This window comes from Balaenoptera acutorostrata, chromosome 4 (assembly GCF_949987535.1).
Source record: "Balaenoptera acutorostrata chromosome 4, mBalAcu1.1, whole genome shotgun sequence".
Lineage (NCBI taxonomy): Eukaryota > Metazoa > Chordata > Mammalia > Artiodactyla > Balaenopteridae > Balaenoptera > Balaenoptera acutorostrata.
This window is the reverse complement of record NC_080067.1, coordinates 146,960,815-146,973,062: the sequence shown is the minus strand read 5'-3', so window position 1 is coordinate 146,973,062 and position 12,248 is coordinate 146,960,815. Positions and strand designations below refer to the sequence as shown.

Genomic DNA, 12,248 nt, shown 5'->3' with positions numbered 1-12,248 from the left:
GCAGACAAAACTAGACAGTCACATTTTGGAAAGAGTGAAGGAAAGTTTAAATGCTGACTTGACCCTTCTTTGTACTTCTCTCCCCATTCCAGCTCCCCTTACACTCACAGCTGGGAGAAACTGTGAAAGTTGCTGTAGTTTTAGGATTATAAGTTTTGAACTGAGACACACCTGAGTGTGAAACATGGTTTCCCCACTAACTAGCTGGGCGAACTTAGCTGTGCTGTTTGACATCCCTGAGCCTCTGTTCCCGCACCTGTAAAACAGGGATGATGTCCTTACCTCACTGCTGGGAGAGTAAAGATATAAACAGGTGTTGTGTGGGCACTTCTGGCTCAGAGCTTGACACAAAGCCCTGTAACCCAGACGGCTTTCAAGCAGTAGCCGTGCGCGAGTCTGGCAGAAGGTGGCCTCTGGGTGTTAAGCCAGACACTAGACTTCCTGCCCCTGCCTGAGGTGGCAGGGCACCCCCTGAGCTTTGAGACAAGGCGAAGTGTTACTTTCTTCGTTTAAAGGATTCTCTTATGATTTAGCCATAGCAGTGTCTCCTCCCTCATTCCTGTTTATGGTTTGTGCTTGTTGAGATTCTTTCCTACAGTGTTAGTCTTTTTAAAAATGTAACTTTTGTTTCATTTTAATTTCTTGTTTTTTATTTTATGTCTTTTTTTTCTGATTTTTTGAGTTTGCTTTATTCTTCTAGCTCATGGAACTGAATTTTTGGCTGATTTGTTTTTCTCTTTCTTTTAAAAGGAAATTTTAAAAGGAAATACCTTTCCCTCTTTTAAAAGGAAATACATTTCAAGCTATAAATTCCTCTCTAATGAGCACTGTAGCTCCACTCTACAAGACATTTTTAAAAATACACAGTTGATTATTTTCAGTAGGTCGTGTAAGCATATTTATATTTCCTTGAATTTCTGGCATATTTGGTATTTTCATTTATCAATGTTTTTGATTCTCCTGCTCCCCTACCGAACTTCCCTGCTGTTTGATAGATTGCTAGCGTTCTTTATTTCTTCTATTGGTGTGGAAGTTACAAATTCTGTTTCTATTCTTTGTTGTCAACCATGACTTTGACATGTACCCTCACATACAAAACTTAAAGTTAATGAGCTTGTCTACCCTTCTCCTAAACTTGACTTCTTTAATTCCGATCTCTTTCTTCTACTTTTCATGCTGCTTTGTCTAGAATCTTAATTATGCCTTACTTTTAACAGCCCTATTCATCTTTTTAAAGTTAATATTTATTTGGATTTACCAACATATGCATAGAGTTCTTATCATTGCTTCTGGTAGCCTGGTAGCATTGTCTGAATAGTAAAGATCTGGTAAGGCATAGACGCTAACCAGTCGGGACAGAGTCCTGACCAATCGGAAGGCGCATGGCTGAGGATGCTAAGCTCACTGGCTGAGGCCCACCTGTTACTGCAGGACATGTTTCCTTCCTGATGAAATATAATCTTCAATAGTTTCTCCAGTAAGGGTCTAAGAGTAGTAAGTTCTCTCTTTCTTCTTATATCTCAAAAGGACTTTGTCATGCTTCGTTTTTGACGGGTAACCTAGCTGGATATAGAATTCTATATTGACATTTACTTTCCTTCAGAATTTCTGTGATACCTCCTTATGACTTTCTCCCGTATTTCATTGCCAGTGAGCAGTCTGCTGTCATTTTATTTGTCCTCACTCTGCTAATAATCTGTCTTTTTCTCTCTGGTAGGTTTTAATATTTTTCTCTGTCTTGGTGGTGGTCTACAGTTTCATCTAGTTAAGAATTTTTTTAATATTTATTCTGCTTGGCTTATATTTCTGGAATCTGAAGATTCATGTTGTTCATCAGTTCTGGGATTTCCTTCAGGTTTTATCTCTTCAAATATTGTCTCTCTCATTGTCTTCTTCCAGGAATCCTATTAAAAGTGCTTTGGGATTTGTTATTCTTTTCTCTGTTTCTTTTGACTTCTCTTTTACGTGGTCTAACTCTTTACTTCTCTGTGTTGCACTTTGGGGGATTCATCATATCTTTTTTCTGCACTCTTCCTTTTCCCTCTATGTCTAGTCTAAAGTTTGTTTAGTGTTCGTTTGTGTGGGGTCAGTTTCAGAGGATTCTGGGACTCTCATTTTGTGGCACACGATGGTTATTGGTCTAACAGAGACTCTTTCCCTTTTTGTTCTGTTTATTTCCTTTTATTCCTATTGCCCACCTCCTCGAGGATAACCCCTCCCACCATTTGAAATGTGCTAATGTGTTGAGTATGCATTTTTGTAGGTATGTTTTACACTGTATATTATTGTTTTATGCAAATATTGGTTTTGATTTACATAATCAAAGGGTGTTATACATCTTTTAATTTTCATGAACACTATGTGTTTGGAATTCTCCCACTTTGCTATGTGTAAATTGAATTCCTTGTACCTAGCAGCTGCATTGTAGTCAATGATTTGTATTCATCACATTTTATGAATCCACTGCCTCAGAGATGGGCATCCAGATTATCTTCAAGATCCCACCACCACAAATATTACTATCATTCAATCCAAAATACCTTCTATTTTTCCTTATGGATTTTCTTCAGGCCGTCACCTACTTAGAAATGTGTTGTTTAATTTCCTACTAGTTGAGTATTTTTAAAGTTATCTTATGACTATTAATTTCAATGTTAATGTTGTTTTCAGGGAACATACTTTGAATTATTATAACTTGAATAATTGAGGGATTTTTAATGTCCAAGAATTTGATTTATCTTGGTTAATGTTCCATGTGCTCTTGGCAAGAATCTGTATTACACAGTTGTTGAGTGGAGTGTTCTTTAAGTGTTAATTATGTTAAATTGGTTTATAGTGTTAATCAAATATTCTATATTTTATTCAAGTTTTGGTCCACTTGTTTTATTAGTCATAAGGAGAAGCATGTTAAAATCTCCCATTGTGAATTTGAGCTTTCTTTTTAAAAAAAAAATTCTTCTGTCAATTTTGGCATCATATGTTTTGAAGCTATTTTGTTAGGTGCATTTAAATTTAGGTTAGTTACTCATTCTTGGTGGAGTGACTATTAACATTATGAAATACTCCTCTTTATCTTTGATGTTACTATTTGTCTTGAATTGCACTAAGTCTGGTATAAAGAAAGCCATCTAGATTTATGATGCACAGTGGTTGGATAGTATGTTGCTTTTTAACATTTCATTTTCAACCATCTGTTTCTTTATGTTCTAAGTGTATTTCTTGTAAAATGCATTCATTTGGATCTTGTTTATTTATCTCGTCTTTAAGTGGCATTTAGTCTATTCATATTTAATGTAATTATCAACATAACTTGTGTTTAGATCTTTCATATTGGTGTATGTTTCTCTTTTTAATTCCCTGACTTATTTTGAGTGACCAAGTAATTATTTAATTCTATTAACTTTTTAAATATACATTTTTTATTATTTTTTCAGGGTCACTAGGAATTACAGTGTGTATCTTTAACTTACCACAGTTCAATTTCCAATTATAGCAAACTCTTTACAAAATGTAGGAATGCCATGATTACATGTATAATTCCATTTATCCCCCTCTCTCTCCTTGTGCTCTTTTATTCCTCTGTGTTCTATGAACCCTACAACATGTTGCTACCATTTTTGCTTTGAACAATTGTAGCTTAAATCTGTATATGTTATATGTATTACACAAACATAGATATGTGTCTGTACACACAAACATACACATATTAAAAATAATAAATAGGTCCCCTTTTTTACCTATATTTTGCACTTTCTGTGGTTTTCTTTTCCTGCAGACTTGAGCTTCTATCTGGAATCATATATTTCACCCTGAGGAAGTTCTTTTAGCATTTCTTGTAGCACAGGTTTTCTGGCTACAAAATCTGAGATTTTCTTTGGCTGAACTTGTCTTAATTTACCTTTCATTTTTGATGTAAACCTTGGTTAGATATAGAATTTTATATTAACAGCTTTTTAAAAAAAATTATTTTGACACTTTGAAAACTCTTTTTCACTCTGAGAAATTCAGCCATCACTCTTTTCATGCTTTCCTTGCGTTTGACCTGGCTGGGTTTTTTGGGCTACTTTTAAGATTTTCTTTCCATTTTTGGTTTTCAGCAGTTTGCCTCTGATGTGATAGGTGTGATTTTTAAAATTATTTTTTAAAGGCTTATCATGTTTGTGGTTTGCTGAGCTTCTTGGATATGTGTATTGATGTATTTCATCAATTTCAAATTTAGTGACTATTGTCTCTTAAAATAAATTTTTTCCTATATCTCTTCTAACCCCTGGGACTCCAGTTATTTATATTGCTTGATAGTATGTTAACATGTCTTGGATACTTTGTTTTATTTTATTTTTTTACTTTTTATTCTCTATCTACTGTCAAGGCAGTAGATAGAGAATAAAGTCTGTTGGCCTGCCTTTGATTTCACTGATTCTTTACTCTTCTGTGTCCAAGTCTGCTAATAAGCTTATGCATTCTTCCTCTCTGACATCACATACTTCGATTCTGATAGTTCCATTTGATTTTCCTTTTTACTGTTTCCATTTATGTGCTGAAATTCATCATCTGGTCATATTTGTTGTTATCATTTTCTTCTAGACCCTTTATCTTAGATACCTTAGAATTCCTGAGTGATAATTCAGACATCTGGGTCATTGCTATATTTATTTCTGTGAACTGTTTCCTCTTTTAAATGTAGACCCCTTTTACTCACTTCTTCGTGCATCTTGTGGTTTTTTATTTTATGCTGAACATTGCGTTGGGATAAGACATATTCACCTCCTGAGAAGACGTGCCCCCTGTCGGGCTGATGGTGTGAGGCTGAGTCAATCTAACATGTAGCTGAGCTGTCTCTGGACTCTGTTGCAGAGTTGGAATCTTAAGTTAGATTCAGTTCACCAAAACTTCACACGTTGTGAAGGTGGGTTTGAAACTTTGCCTTTGGAGAGCTTGGGATCAGAGCACCAGCCACACACTCTTTAGATCTTTGTGTATTGCAAGGCCAGCTACGAGCTTTCCAAACCATAGCAGTGGTCTTTCTGCTTTACAGCCTGCCTGCCAGCATTTTGAGTTTCTGGTGCATTCTCTTTGCTCTCCAGACCCATTCCTGGCTTTCTGCCCCTGGGGACATCTCTTTCTGCCTTTGGGCACTGCCCTCAGTCTTTGTGCTTGATGAATGTCCACGGATCTTTGTAGCGATTGATCTCAGTTCTCCTGTTCTCCCAGCTTTTGGCATTTATTTTGTTCCTAAATATATTCTTGCCTTCTTACTTTCCTACCATAAGCCTCCTTTTTTTATTTCTTAGTTATGTATTAACAAATAGTCTATGTTCATTCTAGAATATATGAATATTCTATATTCATTTAAATTTATGATACCTTGCTATATTGATATCTTCAACTCAGTTTGGGAAAAAAAGGGAAGGATAAAAAACAAAGAAGCATGCTTGCTTTGGCAGCACATATACTAAAATTGGAACCATACAGAGAAGATTAGCATGGCCCTTGTTCAAGGAAGACACACAAATTCGTGAGGCATTCCATGTTTTTAATAGACCCACAGACATAGAATACAAACTTATGGTTACCAAAGGGGAAAGTGGGGGGAGGGATAAATTAGAAGTTTGGGATAAACAGTTATACACTGCTCTATATAAAATAGGTAACCAACAAGGACCTACTGTAGAGCACAGGGAACTATACTCAATATTTTGTAATAACCTATAAGGGAAAAGGATCTGAAAAAGAATGTGTGTGTGTGTATATATATATATATATATATATATATTCTTTTATATATGTATAACCGAATCACTTTGCTGTACACCTGAAACTAACACAACATTGTAAATCAACTATACTTCAATAAAAGAAAGAAAAGAAAAAGAAGAAGAAAAAAACAAAGAAGCAAATAAATGGGAAAAAAGTCTCAAGTTTCATTAACCTTACGTAAATAGATTTCTCATTTATACAGAACTTAAGCTTATGAATGAAATTATATAACTCTGGTGCAAGGTGAGTGTATCATTCAGGGTCCACTAGAGAAACAGAACCAGTAGGAAATAGATAGATGATAGATAGAGATGTATTTCAAGGAATTAGCTCACACAATTATGCAGTTGGGGTGAGTGAGTCTGAAATCCATAAGGCAAGCCATCAGGACAGGCTGGAAACTCTGGGGCAGGATCTGATACTGCAGTCCACAGGCAGAATTTCTTCTTCAGGGAAAGCTCATTTCTGCTTTAAGTTCTTTCAAGTTCTTTGATTAGATTGTGCTGACCCAGATTATCCAGGGTAATCTCCTTTACTTAAAGTCAACTGATTGTTGATGTTTACCACATCTACAAAATACCTTCCCGGTAACACCTACACTAGTGTTTGACTGAATATCTGGTTGCTACAGCCTAACTCTAGGTTGACACGGAAAACTGTCTATCACAGTAGGTAAGGGCATATTCTACAATGTGGTACAGTATGTGTTAAGGAATAAACATTAAGGAAGAAAATAGATGTAAGTGAGAAAATGAAAGGGTTCCTTATCTGTTCATCATCCCACAGAAATGCAGGCTGGGGTTGGGTATTCTCGACAGTGCTTGGGTCTGTCGTTCGAAGAACCTCTCTGCATATCGTGATGCTTCTTTCTTGTAAGCCTGAGAGAAATCCTACTAAACATTCTGTCTGGGTTTAGTAGGCATTGGCTGCTATTGGAATTGTCTGAGAGAGCCAGCTGCCCAGCACCTGGAGACCCCCAGGCCCATGGGAAAGTGTAGCCCCTTCTGTCAGGGGGAAGAAGCCTCACTCAGATGCAGCCCTTATGCCAGCAGAAACAGGGACCCTGCTTCCAGTTGGCCCCTTATCCAGGCTACCCTGAGTGAACTCCTGGGGCCCTTTTCAGATCATTCTGTTCACTGCATCAGAACGGTCTACAGGGTATACATCAAAATGTTAATAGAAGGCATTTTGCTTTGGCAAGATGCAATTATGTGATCATGGTTCTTTTTTTTTTTTCTATCTTTTTGTATTTACAGAAGTTTTTTACAATGTGAATATATTAATTTTATAATAAAAATCAATACAATGAATAACATTTTGAATAAAAATGGAAATGAGTTGATATGTCATAAGGAAGAAAGTAAGATTCTTAATATTTTTTCCTTTTCCATGCGTCTCCGCCTGTAATTACCATAAGCATCTCCCTGAATGTACAGCCTGGAGTGTCTGTGTGATAGCAGTGGTCCACAGGGACAACAAAGGATTCCCTAAAGCTTGGGAGAGCTCCCCTTTGTGGGAAATGGGATAGTTTGTACATTCAGAATATTGGAAATGGTTAATCCAAAGTCATTGTCTTTTTTTCAACTAGACCGGCTAATCTTAATGAAAAAAAATACTTGAATCATATCCTAAAGCACCTTGTGCCTTAATAAAATTAGCTCAGTAACTTTGCTACTATGCTCTCTCTGTTCTTCTTGCTTTATGAGAAACTGTCAGATTGGTATAAAATTTAGATGAGAAATTGTGGCACGTGAAGAAGAATTTGAAAGGGGAAGAAGGGGGTGGTACACATACATTCTGCATCCCTTGCTGTACACTTTAGTCAAAAATAGTTTATATATCAGAAGTGGGAAAAGATGAACAGACAGAAAAAATATTAAGCTGCACTACTAGGAATACAGAAACAGAACAGGACCCTATGAGGCCTTCCCAGGGGAGAACCCCCCTCCCCCATGCCTCCCTCTGCCTGCCTTCTGTCTGTAGAAAAACTTTAGCCAGAGGATAAGTTTAATCAGAGAAATAAGAAAATGCAGAAACAAAGGAAAAGCAAACAGGACAAAGTTTAATTATTAAGCAAAGTCAAGGACCTGTAGTTTCTCCTCAAGGGCTATAGATAATATTCTGAGCCATATTTTTTGAGCTGTTTTGTAAATACTGAACCCCCCCACCAGGTGGAAGAAGTTAACTACATGATGACCAGACTGTAACCATGGCATAGGTGCCACAATTCTGAGAACTGACATCAAAGAAGTGGGAACAAACTGACCCTGGAACTGAAGACTAACTGTACCTAAAACAATCAAGATGACTCTGATCAGACCACCGCTGGCCAATTTCAAGAGGACCGTCAGAGCTGCCTGTGCTGTTTCTGCATGCAGCCCCCTCCCTCTGTTTGTACACCCCTGAAACTCCCCTTTAAAAGCTCTTGCTCACTGATCGGCAAGGCGGGGGAGTCAGCCTTTGGACATGAACTTGCCCTCTCCCCCAGTTGCCAGCCTGTGAAATAAAACAACTTTTCCTTTCTGCCAACAGTTGCCTCTCAGGTATTGTCTTGTGAGCAGCGAGCAGCCAGACCTGAGTTCTGTAACAGTACTAGATCAAGAGTTGTAGTTTGCAGAGAAAAAATTCCCATAGAATATACCCAAAATATCCTGAAGGCTGATTTTTTTTTTTTAAAACACTGATTCTTTTTTTATTATTATTATTATTTTTGGCTGTGTTGGGTCTTCGTTTCTGTGCGAGGGCTTTCTCTAGTTGCGGCAAGTGGGGGCCACTCTTCATCACGGCGCGCGGGCCTCTCACTATCGCGGCCTCTCTTGTTGTGGGGCACAGGCTCCAGACGCGCGGGCTCAGTAGTTGCGGCTCACGGGCCTAGCTGCTCTGCGGCATGTGGGATCTTCCCAGACCAGGGCTCGAACCCATGTCCCCCGCATCGGCAGGCAGATTCTCAACCACTGCGCCACCAGGGAAGCCCCCTGAAGGCTGAATTTTCATGTTTTTCAAACCAGTGTTTCTGATCATTTTCAAATCAATTTAATTAACAAGTAATATTCATGTAGTGCTTATATTGTGCCTGAAAAGTGTCAGGAATAGTAATACAGTAGTAAACAGAACATACTAATGCTTGCCCTGGTAGAGCTAAATGTTCCAGTGAGGACAGACAGATGATGGACATAATAAGTCAGTTACTTCCATGCCCTGACTATTGTAAATAGTGCTGCAATGAATATTGGGGTGCATGTATCTTTTTGAATTATGGCTTTCTCCAGGTATATGCCCAGGAATGGGATTGCTGGGTCATATGATAGTTCTATTTTTAGTTTTTTAAGGAATCTCCATACTGTTCTCCATAGTGGCTGCACCAATTTACATTCCCACCGACAGTGTAAGAGGGTTCCCTTTTCTCCACACCGTCTCCAGTGTTTATTGTTTGTAGATTTTTTGATGATGGCCATCTGACCGGTGTGAGGTGATACCTCATTGTAGTTTTGATTTGCATTTCTCTAATAATTAGTGATGTTGAGCATCTTTTCATGTGTTTGTTGGCCATCTGTGTGTCTTTGGAGAAATATCTATTTAGGTCTTCTCCCATTTTTTGATTGGGTTGTTTGTTTTTTTGATATTGAGCTGCATGAACTGGTTGTATATTTTGGAGATTAATCCCTTGTTGGTTGCTTCATCCGGAGGGAAATCCAAGGAAGAGGGAATACATGTATATATGTGGCTGATTCACTTTACTGCACAGCAGAAACTGACATTGTAAAGCAACTGTACTCCAATTAAAGAAAAAAAAAAAAAGAGGATTTAAGATCAAACTGAGTTCAAAATCCAAAAAAAGAGTCAGTTACAAAGTATGTTAAAAGCAATAATTAAGATAGGGGTGGATGGGGAGGTGGAGTGTGGTATAAAATGAGAATTACTATAAGAGACAAAATAAAGACCCTACTTGGTTCATTCCCTGAAGTGGGAACTCTTTGGTTTAACCTACTTCATAGTGGGCAACTGATGAAATTGACTCCAATTTCATGAGCCCTACTTAGTCTGAATGCTCTGGTTCAGTGTTACAGAGCAACCAAGGAGAGACTTCTGTGGTCTTGCCACTCTTAGGGTTCACTGACCTTGAGAGCCGATTCTAGTTTCATTCCTATTTGATGGGGAGAGGAGAAACAGAAACAAGAGCCCTAAGTATGTCTTAGCAACAAAGACCTGGGCATTAAGAAGTGAGCTGCCTTGTGCACGGTCAATGCAGTTCATGGGTGCTGAAAGATTAGAATGCTGGCATGAGTGACCCCGAAGCCAGGGCCAATTTATCCCCTAGTACGATAGGCACAGTGTCTAGGGCCACTATAATTTTAGGATCCCATGAAAATATTTTAAATTCTTTCCAAATCAGAAGAAAAAATGAACATAATCCAGCCCAGATTGCATTTGTCTTAATACTGCTAGTCATAAAATATAATTTTAAACAATTTTTTTGAAGGAAAGACCCATGAATGTCTTAACGTGGCTCTGCCCACAGGCCCGTGCCTTTCATAGTAATATTGCCAACACCCCCTCCTTCTGTTTTGTTGTTGTTTGGCATTTCTCCTTGTCACTGAAGGAAAGATGCTTATGCGCTTGGAATGGGGTCGTCAACCCACACCCATGCCCACCCTTCTTGTGTGACATAAACAGATGCCTATAGAGGAGCCAGGAGGCCAAGATTGTCACCTTGCACAGTTCCCAGCACTAGGAAGCACTGTGACGCATAGCTCTTAAATGAATGAGTGAATGAATAAATGAAGGAATGCTTGAGTTAATGAATGAGTGAATACTTTCATGAATGACTGAATGAGTAAATGAATTAACAAATGCTTGAGTGAGTGAATGAGTGAATTCTTGAGTGAATGAATGGGTGAGTAAATGAATGGATGCCTATGTTGGTGGTGATGTTATTTCCTTTTCTCTTTAGCTGACTTTTTTTTTTTCAGAGAAATGTGGCATCAACCCCACCGAATGTTTCAGACAATGATGTTGTTTTAAAAGCATTCTGTGCCACATAATGCGTGCTGTCTTGAACTAAAAGGAGAATTAGAAATAATTTGGAATTCAGTTAAAGATAAATTTGCTAAATCCAGTCCGTGATAAATTCAAATTACTTTGGAGCAGTAAAGAATGTGTTGGATGGTGGGCAGCTCGGTCGAAAGCCAAACTGTGATGAACTCAGGCCTTGAGAACCAGTGGTTACCTAGAGAGCCTTCAACTATTTAGGTGTAGTTGAGGGTCACAGGTCCAGCGGTTGCTGTCTTTTAATGTAGAGCAGGTTACATGGGACTCCCTTGATTACGTTCTTAAGATTCCGTCCTGTTACTTTTCATCTTTTCCCTTCTCTGTGTGATGAAGTGTTAAGCTATGCTGGGCTGTGGCATCCTGCCACCATCTCAGGAAATATTCCCAGAGAGGACTGGCTCTTCCTGAGCTGCAGTTTCCCAGCATCAACGGTGCCAAATGCTTCTGCGCTGTCTCCTGAAGCACATGCTTATGGCAGGCTCATTGGAAAACCCTGAACCATGAAATTTAGGACAATAATAACATATGTGAAAGTGGGAAAAGGATGAAAGTGAAATGATCCATTTAGTGTGGGGGGTGGGAAATAGAACTGGGTTTCAGTCAGGACTTCAATGTCTACCCTTTTGGTTTGAGAATTCACATTTTAGCTTTATTTTTGTGTCTCTTTTTATGAAGCTTCTGTTAGCTGATGTGCAAAGTTTACGTGAAAGGATGCATATATTGTAGGTGTCTGTGTCAGGGATGGGGGACGTGTGTGTGGAACAGACAGGAGGTATAAGGGTCCAGTTGTCCAATATAAGGCTGGAACCTAGAGTTTTAGAGGAAGACCTTTATGGATCCCTAAATGTAGCTGAACTTGATTCATTAGGAGGTGTTTTCCCTCTCTTAAAGTTGACTCTTGCCTTTTAATGTAATGGTGAAGAAAAATGTGAGCTGGAACCATGAGCCCTTCCACAGATGCAGGAATCAGGCTGCTGATTTTACACATCTTGAAGACCTCAAGGCACTGACTGCAAACATATGGTTGTTGACAATTCAGAAGCCGTTCACGAGGTAGGGACAGCAATTGAGTTTTGTGGAAATAAATCCCAATTTAAATCTGATATGTTACTTATCCCAGCTGTTCCTCACGAGGGGCTTATCTCTGTGGTGACAGTGTCATGAGGCTTCTCCATAACATGATAGCATCTCAACATTCTTTTGTTGGGATTGACATCCAACAGACTGCTGAAATCCTGGGTAGTCTGGAGCCAGCTAAAAGACCTGGGACCACCACTCTGACCACTGAGAGTTTATTATGTGGCTACAAATGGCTTCTTCTCCTCTACATAAGGGTAGAACGTCCTCTTTGTTCTGTTCAGTGTCTTCTTATCTAATTGCCCCAAATGCTGGGAAACTCTCCCGTGCTACAAGCCTCACTGACCACGTGGGTCATTCAGACA

General features: G+C 38.7%; 1 protein-coding gene and 1 non-coding gene across 2 annotated transcripts in view; both read left to right on the top strand.

Moving 5' to 3' along the window:
• DSCAM (DS cell adhesion molecule) overlaps window positions 1–12,248 on the top strand; it is a 742,440-nt gene that overhangs the window by 237,702 nt on the left and 492,490 nt on the right.
• Window positions 5,433–5,535, top strand: LOC114238143 (U6 spliceosomal RNA). The gene has a single exon (XR_003623559.1). It is a non-coding gene; the product is annotated as a U6 spliceosomal RNA (small nuclear RNA).